At 52.8% G+C, this 11,330-nt stretch overlaps 1 pseudogene; it reads right to left on the reverse strand.

Annotated features, from left to right (window-relative positions):
* Positions 1–7,154: 7,154 nt before the first annotated feature.
* LOC143842547 (destrin pseudogene) lies at positions 7,155–7,684 on the reverse strand (annotated as a pseudogene).
* Positions 7,685–11,330: the final 3,646 nt, after the last annotated feature.

An 11,330-nucleotide genomic window follows, 5' to 3' on the forward strand; every position in this document is an offset into this window, starting at 1 on the left:
CCCTGCAGAGGAACTGGCTGGCCCCTGGGGGAGATGGGAGGCTGGACTGGAGGGACCCTCCCTGGCCTGGCCCAGCAGGGCTCTTCTGAGGTTCTTCTCAGGGGAAGGCCTCGGCCTCTCTGCCCTGTGGCTGGCCCTGCAGAGGAACTGGCTGGCCCCTGGGTGAGACGGGAGGCTGGACTGGAGGGACCCTCCCTGGCCTGGCCCAGCAGGGCTCTTCTGAGGGTCTTCTCAGGGGAAGGCCTCGGCCTCTCTGCCCTGTGGCTGGCCCTGCAGAGGAACTGGCTGGCCCCTGGGTGAGACGGGAGGCTGGACTGGAGGGGCCCTCCCTGGCCTGACCCAGCAGGGCTCTTCTGAGGGTCTTCTCAGGGGAAGCCTCGGCCTCTCTGCCCTGTGGCTGGCCCTGCAGAGGAACTGGCTGGCCCCTGGGGGAGACGGGAGGCTGGACTAGGTGGACCCTCCCTGGCCTGACCCAGCAGGGCTCTTCTGAGGGTCTTCTCAGGGGAAGGCCTCGGCCTCCCTGCCCTGTGGCTGGCCCTGCAGAGGAACTGGCTGGCCCCTGGGTGAGACGGGAGGCTGGACTGGAGGGACCCTCCCTGGCCTGACCCAGCAGGGCTCTTCTGAGGCTCTTCTCAGGGGAAGGCCTCGGCCTCTCTGCCCTGTGGCTGGCCCTGCAGAGGAACTGGCTGGCCCCTGGGTGAGATGGGAGGCTGGACCTGATGAGTCCTCCCTGACCTGATCCAGCAGGGCTTTTCTTACATCCTTATTTTTCCCCAAATATTTTCCTCCCCGTTCTCTAATTGGCTCCGTTGAAGACTTCCTGCTCTTTTGAATACGCTTCCTCCCTGCTCACCAACTGAACAATAAAAAGAGCAGAGCAACTAGACTGCGAGGACTCGCCCTCCTCTCTGGTTTCTAAACGACGCTTGCTTCTCTACAGACTAAAGCTGTTTTATTCTTTGAGGCAGCTTGATGCTTTGCTCCTCTTTGAAAATATAAACTCCACCAACAGTGTGGCTACAACAGACGGTAGCTGAATTATCTAAGCAGAAGTAAATGAATTGACTGCTGTGTCAGGACTTGATCCCTGATTGGCTGGGAGTGCTTGATGATTACTCCCCACGAGGAGGAAAAAGCGATGGGATATCATGACATTGTAGAAGAAGAAGAAGAAGAAGGAGAAGGAGAAGGAGAAGGAGAAGGAGAAGGAGAAGGAGAAGGAGAAGGAGAAGGAGAAGGAGAAGGAGAAGAGTTGGTTCTTATATGCTGCTTTTCTCTACCTGAAGGAGGCTCAAAGCGGCTTCCAATCGCCTTCCCTTTCATCTCCCCTCAACAGACACCCTGTGGGGTGGGTGAGGCTGAGAGAGCCCTGATATCACTGCCTGGTCAGAACAGTTTTTTCAGTGCCGTGGCGAGCCCAAGGTCACCCAGATGGCTGCATGTGGGGGGGGGTGCAGAATCGAACCCGGCATGCCAGATTAGAAGTCTGCACTCCTAACCACTACACCAAACTGACTCAGACTGCAAGCCACGTTGGACTCCTAGAAAGTTAAAAAGTGGCTTACAAATGTCTTAAATTAAAACACGACTCAGAGGCTGCATTTTTTTAGAGGCAAGCTTCTTAAACACTGGGGTTCTGGAGGGGAAATACCTGGCAGGAGGGTGTGATTCTTAAGTCCCTAAGAAGGTGGGGGGAGGGCTGGACTGGATGGCCCTTGGGGGTCTCTTCCAGCTCTGTGATATTCTGATTCTGGTTCGCTCAGAAGTCTGACTTGAGTTCTGAACGCTGAAAGGGGAACACAAGTGGCTCAACCCGACGTTTATCTCTCTCGTCTTCAGAGGCAGTGAGGAAAAGCGTGGGCTTTTGACATTTCACCCAACCCCAGCTGCAACTTGGTAAGCGGGGAGCCCCATTTATGCTGGTGCTTAAAAAACACACACACACACAACACACACACAACACAAAGGCATTTATCTACCCATGAGAAAGGGCATGTGTTTATGGAGAGAATGTAGAACAGCAGATAAGATCGGCGGTGAATCCCCTTTTTCTTGGTTCTGAGTGATTTGCTCTTTCAAGCAGGTAGGACCGTCCTGGCTTTGTTAGAAAGATGTGGGCTTGCAGACATGAGAACACCAAACATAAGAAGGGCAGAGTAGAGATAAGAAGCAGCAAACAATGCCGTCTGCTTCGTATGGGGACTTTTCGTGTCGGCTGTTGTGTCTCCTGATTAAAAGAGCAATACAATTCCCCTTTGAGAGGGGGGAGTCCCTCTGACCTGACGTGACCTGCTGAGTGTATTTTAAGCACCTTGTTGTTTTGGCCATCAAGTTACCGCTGACAAGGGAACCCCACTGGCAAGGAGAAGTGGTGTGCCATTGACTACCTCTGTGTAGAGGCCAAACTTCCTAAGGCAGGGCTAGTCAACCTGTGGTCCTCCAGATGTCCATGGACGCTGGCAGGGGCTCATAGGAATTGTAGTCCATGGGCATCTGGAGGACCACAGGTTGACTAGCCCAGTCCTGAGGGGTCTCCCATCCAAATACGGGAAAAGGCCAACCTTGCTTAGCTTCTGAGAACCGATGAGATGGGCAAGGTTGCCAGTTCCAGGTTGGGAAACATCTGGAGATTTGAGGGATGGAGCCCGTGAAGAGCAGGGTTAGGGGAAGGGAGAGATGTCCATGAAAGTGAGTTGGCATGCAAAAGAGGAAAAACAGACACTCGGGGAATGCATGGTAAAAGCGAAGGGAAACATCGGTGCATGAAAGGCCCAGATTAGAGGCCATGGTTCTTAGCCACTAAACCAGGCTTCCTCAGCTGGGGTTTTGTGAAATCCTGGGATTTCTGGACGGCCCTGGAAGGGTTCCCTGAATGCGGGAGAGTTTGAATGCGGGGGAGTTCTAATTATAGAACTGTTTTTTTTATAATCATTTTATTGTAAACTGCCATGAGTCATCCGAGAGTAGTGATATAGAAATCTAAATAATAATACTAATATTAATAATATAAATTAATATATTCTAATTTGTTAAACATCTATTGGGTGATATGACCATATCTGGCCATGTCGACGCATCTCCCACTCCCAAAATGGTCAGTGATGGGCCCGGGGTGGGGGGGGGGTGGAAAGGGGAGGGGCCCTGGGTGGGCGTGTCCTCAGCTCTGCTTCCCAACCGTATCCTGCAGGACGGTGCCACTGCTGGGGTTTCTCAAGGCCTGGGGAATGTTTCATGGGGTTTTCAATGGAAAAACTTTGAGAAAGCCTGCACTATGCCATGCTGTCTGGAAGCATTTTTAATGCTCGTGAAATGTCCCACAATTACTCAAAGGAGCTGAAAAGGTCGTATTTTTATTCAAAGGACTGAAGAACTAAACACATTTCAGTTATCGCCTCTCTTTCCCCCTTTCTATAACCTCAACAGCCTGCTTTTTGTCTGAGGTTGCCAACCTCCAGGTAGGGACTGGAACTCTTCTGGGATTACTGTTGACCTCCACACCACAGTTCTCCTGGACAATATGGCTACTTCAGAAGGTTACTCTATGCCTGCCCCTCCGGCCTGAGCTCCTTCCCCCGACCCCCATAGACTCCCCTCCCCCAAATCATCAGGAATTCCCCGACCGGTAGTTGGCGACTCTGCTTGAATCTCCGCTTACACTCCCAAGCCCCGCTTCTGTGTAAATCCTCCCAGATCACTTTGGTTTCACTTTAGGGTTGACCGAGTTCAGCGTCTAACCTTCGATCTCAGCAGGTGCCTATTTTGGGCCACGAAGGCATCCCGTATTATGCCAGTTCTTCAACCCGACCCTGTAGAATAAGCATAATTAGAACCCAGCATCCTAATCATGCACAGGGCGACGCTGCCAATCAGTCATTTGATGAGAATGCAACAAAGGGGCACTGGCCTTTTGGGAGAACCAATGAGGTGTCTTGAATCGGCTCCCGCCCCCTGCAAAGGTGCCCTCCCCATGAACCGGGGGGGGGGGGCCTTGCAGGGTTCATCGCAGAGTCCAAGCAGTGAGACGGGAAAGATTGAGAGAGGCCCCAGAGGTCTCGGAAGAGACTCTCCTTGCTTCCCACCCATTCGAATTCTATATGCATCCCAGTCCTATATGAGTTCTGGGGATCTCAATACCCCACTTTTTCATTGACCCACTTTCTCCATCTCCTAGAGCTGCTGTTTTCCTATTCCTGGCTTTCTGCATTCCCCTGCCCTTATTTTTTCCCAAAAAATACTTCCTACAGGAGATTCACTTTGAGCATTTCATAAAATGGTAACACGGGAGAAGGAAGACGGCATAATATATCCCAGTCCTGTGAGATCTCAGAAGCAGGGTCAGTCCTTGGAAGGGAGACCACCAAGGAAGGCTCTGCAGAGGCAGGCAAAGGTCAGCCATCTCTGCTTCTCCCTTGCCTTGAAGGTCCCATGCTGGGGATGCCATAAGCTAAGCAGGGTCAGTGCTTGGAAGGGAGACCACCAAGGAAGGCTCTGCAGAGGAAGGCAAAGGCCAGCCACCTCTGCTTCTCCCTGGCCTAGGAAGCCCCTTGCTGGGGCCACCGTTAGATGGAAGGCAAGCAGGCTCAATACTTGGAAGGGAGACCACCAAGAAAGACTCTGCAGAGGAAGGCAAGGGGCAAACTGCCTCTCCTTCTCACTCCCCTTGAAAACCCCTTGCTCAGATGGCCATTGGTCAGTTGCAACGTGATGGTGCGTTACATGCGTGCACATACACAGGAGTGCTGATGGTGATTTCTAAGGCATCCCAGAATTTTAGATGCTCCTAACAGTTAGCAGAGGAGATCAGCCCGGACTGCTCTTTAGAAGGCCAGATCCTGAAGATGAAACTCAAATACTTTGGCCCCCTCATGAGAAGGAAGGACTCCCTGGAGAAGAGCCTAATGCTGGGAGCGATCGAGGGCCAAAGAAGAAGGGGACGACAGAGAATGAGGTGGCTGGATGGAGTCACTGAAGCAGTCGGTGCAAACTTAAATGGACTCCGGGGAATGGTAGAGGACAGGAAGGCCCGGAGGATCATTGTCCATGGGGTCGCGAGGGGTCGGACACAACTTCGCACATAACAACAACAACAGTCAGCAGATTCTAAAATGACACTCTGTGAATTATATTCAGTGGAGCAGATTTAAAGACACTCCTAGAATTTGTTGGTGGGGGTTGTGTGCGGGGGGGGGGGATGCCTTGAATTTGTGCAACTGAATTTCAAACAGAGAGTTTCATTCTTGGTTCTGGAATTCCCAGATTCTTACCCCTAATCGGGGGCTCTCCAAGTTTCTTCTCTTTACTGCAAAATATCACTTGCATTTTGAAAGTTCTGCCACTTTTGGCCTATTGAAAGTTCCCTTGCCCTGACCAAGTGTGAGAACCGGGACAATTCTGGAGATGTGGTTAGAGAAACGTGTCTGCTATTATGGTCCCTGCTTCAGACAAAAGAAGGGAGGGGGGGGGGAATGCCCCATTTTCAGCCTCTATCTAGTGAGCCGGGTGCTTCCGCCCACACGAAACTCCATACACGCTCTGCTCAAGAACAGCGGCGCTGCCCTGCCACCAGAGATGTGGGGGCTGGCATGCGCTTGGGGTTTTTTTTTTTGCTGCAGTTGCTAAAAATCGGAACTCAGAGCCACAGGATGCGTGGTTGGCCCATCTCGATCTGCCATCGCCTGCGAGATGAAAACACTGCTCTTTTTTTGATCTGGGTGCGAAGCAACAGTTTTGACTTCTGGATTTTATTTCTTCTTTGCCGGGTCGGTCCGAAGCAGCACTACAAAGCCTGAGTCCGGGGGCCCCTTGTAGACCAACGACGTTTAATTCTGGGTGTGAGCTTTTGTGCAAACGCATGCTTCATTCGGGTACAGTCTGCATCTGGAAAAGTGTCCACACCCCTGAACGCTTGTAGCTGGAATAAAACTTAGTTGGTCTTCAAGGTGGCCCCGGACTCTTGATATTTGGGAGGGTCCCTGTTTTTGTCTTCAGCGGGCTATGGGATTATTCTACCACGGTGGATATTTTAGTGCTTTATTTTTCAAAAAGAAGAAGAGTTGGTTTTCATACCTTGCTTTTCACTGCTAGGAGTCTCAATGCAGCTTACAATCACCTCCCCTTCCTCTCCCCCAACAGACACCCTGTGAGAGACGGGAGGCTGAGAGAGCTCCAAGAGAACTGTCACTACCAAAGGTCACCCAGCTGGCTGCATGTGGAGGAGCGGGGAAACAAACCCAGTTCTCCAGATAAGAGGCCGCTGGACTTAGCCACGACACCACTCTGGCTCTCACATGAGTGTCCCACCTGGATAGAAAGGAGGGCCAAAGGGATTGAGGATTGTTAATTTTAAAAATGTTAACCATTTTAGCCGCCTTTCTGCCTTGAGGCATTCCAGGCAGCTTGCAACATAAGAACAAGAGAAGAAGAGTAAATAAAAACACCCACCTAAAAGACCACAATTTAAAACATTCAGTTAGGAGTGCCATATTTCTTTCTTTCTTTCTTTCTTTCTTTCTTTCTTTCTTTCTTTCTTTCTTTCTTTCTTTCTTTCTTTCTTTCTTTCTTTCTTTCTTTCTTTCTTTCTTTCTTTCTGTGCTTCACGGTCAGCCTTCCCTTTCTGGGATTCCAGGCGGACGACACAGAAGGAGACCTGTGCAACCAACAAGACGCAGCATCCAATAACCAGGGCAGTTTGGGCCACCAGAAGGAACAGAAGCTCAGCATCCGTACTAACTGGACACATGAAGCCCTTCAGAAATTACCCAAGTGGAATCCTACATACATGACAGGGGCTCACAAAATGACAGAAGGGGCCTCCTGCATCAGCCTCCTGCCGAACGAACGGGGTGGAGAAGGCAGAGAAGGAGGCTCTTCCCTCCCGTTCTCACAAGACCCGAACGCAGTGAAACGAAGGAGCAGGAGGCTGAGAGCAGAGACACGGGAGTCCTTCTTCTTCCCCGTGGGATTCCCGCCTGCAGGAAGCAGCAGTGGCTACAAGCACAGGAGGCCTGCAGGCCCATCCGTGGCTTTTGGCCACAACGGATACCTGGGAGGCTTTGTCAGGGGCAGAGACCCTCTGTGGTCTTTTCTTTTTTTGGAGGGGATGTTTTAAAATTAATTTGAAAAGGCTCTTTATGCGCCAACCATTTTTCCGAAATCTATTTCCTTCTGAAGAGACAATGTCTGGACAATGCACAAGACTCAGGTCCTTTCCACAGCGTGGTGGTTAATTGTGGCACTCCGAGGACAGCCACTGTCAGGGACCCTCCCGCCTTCTCCGCCACGAACGCTCTGCTGAGGTCCTCCGGCCCATTCCCTTGACATTCGTGCTGGAGGCCCGGGATCTTCTTTTCGGCTGCATCTTTAGAGCTTGTGTGGATCTTTCTCCTTTTAAGTGGAGCCAGTTCTGGTGCCCACAAGGAGGGTAGCAGCTCCTCATCCTCGGATTCCTTTCTTGCAAGGCCTGCATCACACTGGCAATTTTTCCCTGGCAACGTCTCTTTTGCTTGAAAGGATCGGTAACCGTCACCCATGAGGATCTCCCTGCTTTCCTCCACAATGATGCATTTCTTGCCAGCACTGGGGCAGAAGGTAGCTGTTCTTGATTTCCTCGGGGGTAAACCACTGTCGAGCTTTCATGTTGTAAAAGAGACGGCAGAACTCATCAGCGACGGACCCCGGAAGCCATGGCGGAATCTCTCCCACTGATGCTCGGGGGGCAACAGTGGGAGATGGGAGGACTGACCCTATCCCACATTGCTTCTCTGAGGGCCTTACGTCTGGGGCAGTGAACTTGTGGGCACTCCATGAACAGTCGAAACAAAGTCCTTCTCCACCCAACGAGTCATTCACCTGTGGAATTCCCTGCTGCATGAAGTGGTGGTGGCTACAAGCCCTGGCAGCTTCAAGAGGGGACTGGATCAACCTCCGGAGCAGAGGCCCGTGAGTGGCCGTGAGCCCCAAGGTCTAGGGGAAACCCTCTGTCTGGGGCCGGGATGCTCTGTCTCCTTGGTTCTTGGGGAGCCCCTCAGAGGGAGTTCTGGCCCTGCTGAGGGTTCCTGGGCTACCCGGCAACCTATGGAAGACACCACCTTTAACCACACAGAGGTGTACTCCTCCGGAGCAGTGAGCAGGGACTCCCGGAAGCTCCTCCCCTGCTGCAGATTTTGTCAGTCTTGAAGGAGCCCCCGGACTCTTGCAGCTTTCTCTTGATTGATCAGAATCTCCGTCCACCTTTGAGTCTGCGGATGGAGCTCAAGGGGCTGAATATTGTGGCCCACCGTTGCGTGGCAGCGGACTCAGTTTCTCTTCCTGCCTCTTGGCGTCCTGGCCACACAAGAGCTTTCTCAGTTTGACTCAGACCAGCGAGGTATATTCTTGTTTTGTTCTCGGTATGAGTGTGAAAACATCCCTGCAGAATTGTCGGCAGGCAGCCCACAACCCTGCGCTCTCCTCCGTCTTCCTCCGCGCCCTTCCTCGGCCGCAGCTGGGCCGCCCAGGTGGGCACATTCACCGGGGCAAAGCTGGCGCGCTTTCCCCACAGCTCAGGCCGAGGCGGTTCTGGCTCCCAGGTGCAGGCTCTGTGCCGCACAGCGGGGGTCTTACTGTAATCCAGGCTGGATGCTCAACTATCACTGACATTTAAAGAAGAAAAAAACACACAACATTTTGCATACGTCCTGCCTCTGGGTGAGAATTCTCCCTCCCCAAACAGACTGGGTGTTTAAAAACTTGCCCGCAGAGGGAAAGAAAGTCTCAACTCAAAACCGCACCTGATGCAGAACAATGTTAGAGTCCGAGGGCAAACTCCAAGGCCAGCAGGGTTTTATGCAAGGGATGAGCTTCCGTGGGCAAACACCCAACTTCAGACACGATGAAATCGGAATGACGGGTTCACACATCTACGCAGAGGGAGGAGGCGATAAATCAGTCCACAGCAGAAAGAAGAGGCTCAACCGGCTCGCAGCCCATGCAGGATAATGAGGATGCAGTTTTGCATGCAGTGCAGAGTTCTGCATGCAGAGGCAGGCAAGGGCCAAGGGCCTCGGAGCGTCTCTCTCCTTAAAAGCCCTGCACAGCTGCCCACGTGGCTGCAACGTGGCTGCACTCCCGCAGACAGATCCTGCTCTCCGTCCTCTGGAAGGAAGGCACGTGGCAGGGGTGGCCCCTCTGCAATTCTCCAGAGGTCCATGGACTACAATGACCACGATTCCCTGCATGCTGGCTGGGGCTCGTGGTCATTGTAGTCCATCTGGAGCGCCACAGTCTGGCCATCCCTGCCATATGGCATTACGAAAGGGTAACTGCACAACTTAATCCACACACGGATGGATATTGCATCGCCATGACGCTACCACAAGCTTGGTCTGTGTGAAGAAGAAGAGTTGGTTCTTAGATGCCGCTTTTCTCTACCCAAAGGAGTCTCCAAGCGGCTTCCATTCGCCTTCCCTTTCCTCTCCCCACAGCAGACACCCTGTGAGGGAGGGGAGGCTGAGAGAGCCCTGAGATTACTGAAGAAGAAGAAGAGTTGGTTCTTATATGCCACTTTTCTCTACCCGAAGGAGTCTCAAAGAGGCTTCCATTCGCCTTCCCTTTCCTCTCCCCACAACAGACTCCCTGTGAGGGAGGGGAGGCTGAGAGAGCCCTGAGATTACTGAAGAAGAAGAAGAAGAAGAAGAAGAAGAAGAAGAAGAAGAAGAGTTGGTTTTTATATGCCGTTTTTCTCTCCCAGGAGGAGGCTCAAAGCGGCTTACAGTCGCCTTCCCATTCCTCTCCCCACAACAGACTCCCTGTGAGGGAGGAGAGGCTGAGAGAGCCCTGAGATTACTGAAGAAGAAGAAGAAGAAGAAGAAGAAGAAGAAGAAGAAGAAGAAGAAGAAGAAGAAGAAGAAGAAGAAGAAGAAGAAGAAGAAGAAGAATTGGTTCTTATATGCCACTTTTCTCAACCCAAAGGAGTCTCAAAGCAGCCTACAGTCACCTTCCCATTCCTCTCCCCACAACAGACACCCTGTGGGGTGGGTGAGGCTGAGAGAGCCCTGATATCACTGCTCAGTCAGAACAGTTTTATCAGTGCCATGGCGAGCCCAAGGTCACCCAGCTGGTTGCATGTGGAGGAGTGCAGAATCGAACCTGGCTCACCAGATTAGAAGTCCCCACTCCTAACCACTCCACCAAACTGGCTCTCCAGTAGACCTACGGTTCTCCAGTGGACCTACGGTGGCCATTGTGACTGGTCTCCTGGCCACAAAAATCAGTCCACCTAGACCGAAAGGCCACTTGGGAAGGTGGGCTTTGTGGCATTACAGCCCATCAAAGTCCCCTCCCCAAGCCCCGCCCTCTCCAGGCTCCTCCCCCAGCTATTTCCCAACCCTCTGTGGGTCTCCTTGGCGTGACACCCCTTCCCAACCAACATGTCTCCCCCTGATCAGGGGGTGGCCCAGGGCAGGGCAAGCGGGGTGAAGGCCCTTGAGAAGGTCACCCGGGGGTGAATCTCTCCCACCCCTGCCGCCCTCGGTCTCTTCTGGCTTTCATCTGCAGCTGCTGCAGGCGGGCAGCGTTGGAGGCAGAGGAGGTCAGCCGGAAAGCCCAGGCTGCGTTGTTTTTATGGGAGATTTCCCCTTGCTCTCGCCTTACTAAACCTTTCACTCTGCTCAAAATAGCGGAACACCCCCCCCCCCCTGCCCAGATCTCACCCTGGCATCTCAGTGCTGGGGGCTTCCACTGCACATGGAACAGAACAGGCTGCCAGCCCCCCTCCCTTGCCCCCCCTCCCTTGCCTTATTCAAAGGAATTCCACCCGCCCCGCAATATTAGGCATCAAGGGAAAGCAGGATGAAGAATGCAAATGCCGCCCGCCCGCCTCTTGGCTTCATTGTTCATCTCTAATTCTGCTTCTGAGGCATCTGCTTTCAAAGAATCTGAAATGTTTTGACACAAGCCGGGAAATCAAAACGGGCGTGGGGGGGGGGGGGAGGGAGCTCAGGAGCTGGAGATCAGCGGTGCACCCGGCAGTCCTCGGGCCGAACAGAACAAAGGCTCCCCTGGACTCGGCCCCAGAGCCAGTTTGGAGAGTCAGGCTCAGCCTGGGACCTGTGCCGAGCTAAGGGAGACGGGGGCACCCATGGGCATGCGCGGAATTCACTCTGCGGGTGAAGTTTGCAAATGCCGATGCCCGGGACAAAATGCCTTGAGCATGTGCAAAGTGTTGTGGGCCAGGGAGCAGCGTTGCGGAGTTGCTGGCAGCCAATGGAGGAGATTGCTTTGTAGGGCTCACTGTTTTCAAACCTTTTCCTGGAAGTGACATCAGTCCTTTCTAGGAACGGGTCGAAACTCTA

Source organism: Paroedura picta, chromosome 8, assembly GCF_049243985.1.
Source record: "Paroedura picta isolate Pp20150507F chromosome 8, Ppicta_v3.0, whole genome shotgun sequence".
Taxonomy (NCBI): domain Eukaryota; kingdom Metazoa; phylum Chordata; class Lepidosauria; order Squamata; family Gekkonidae; genus Paroedura; species Paroedura picta.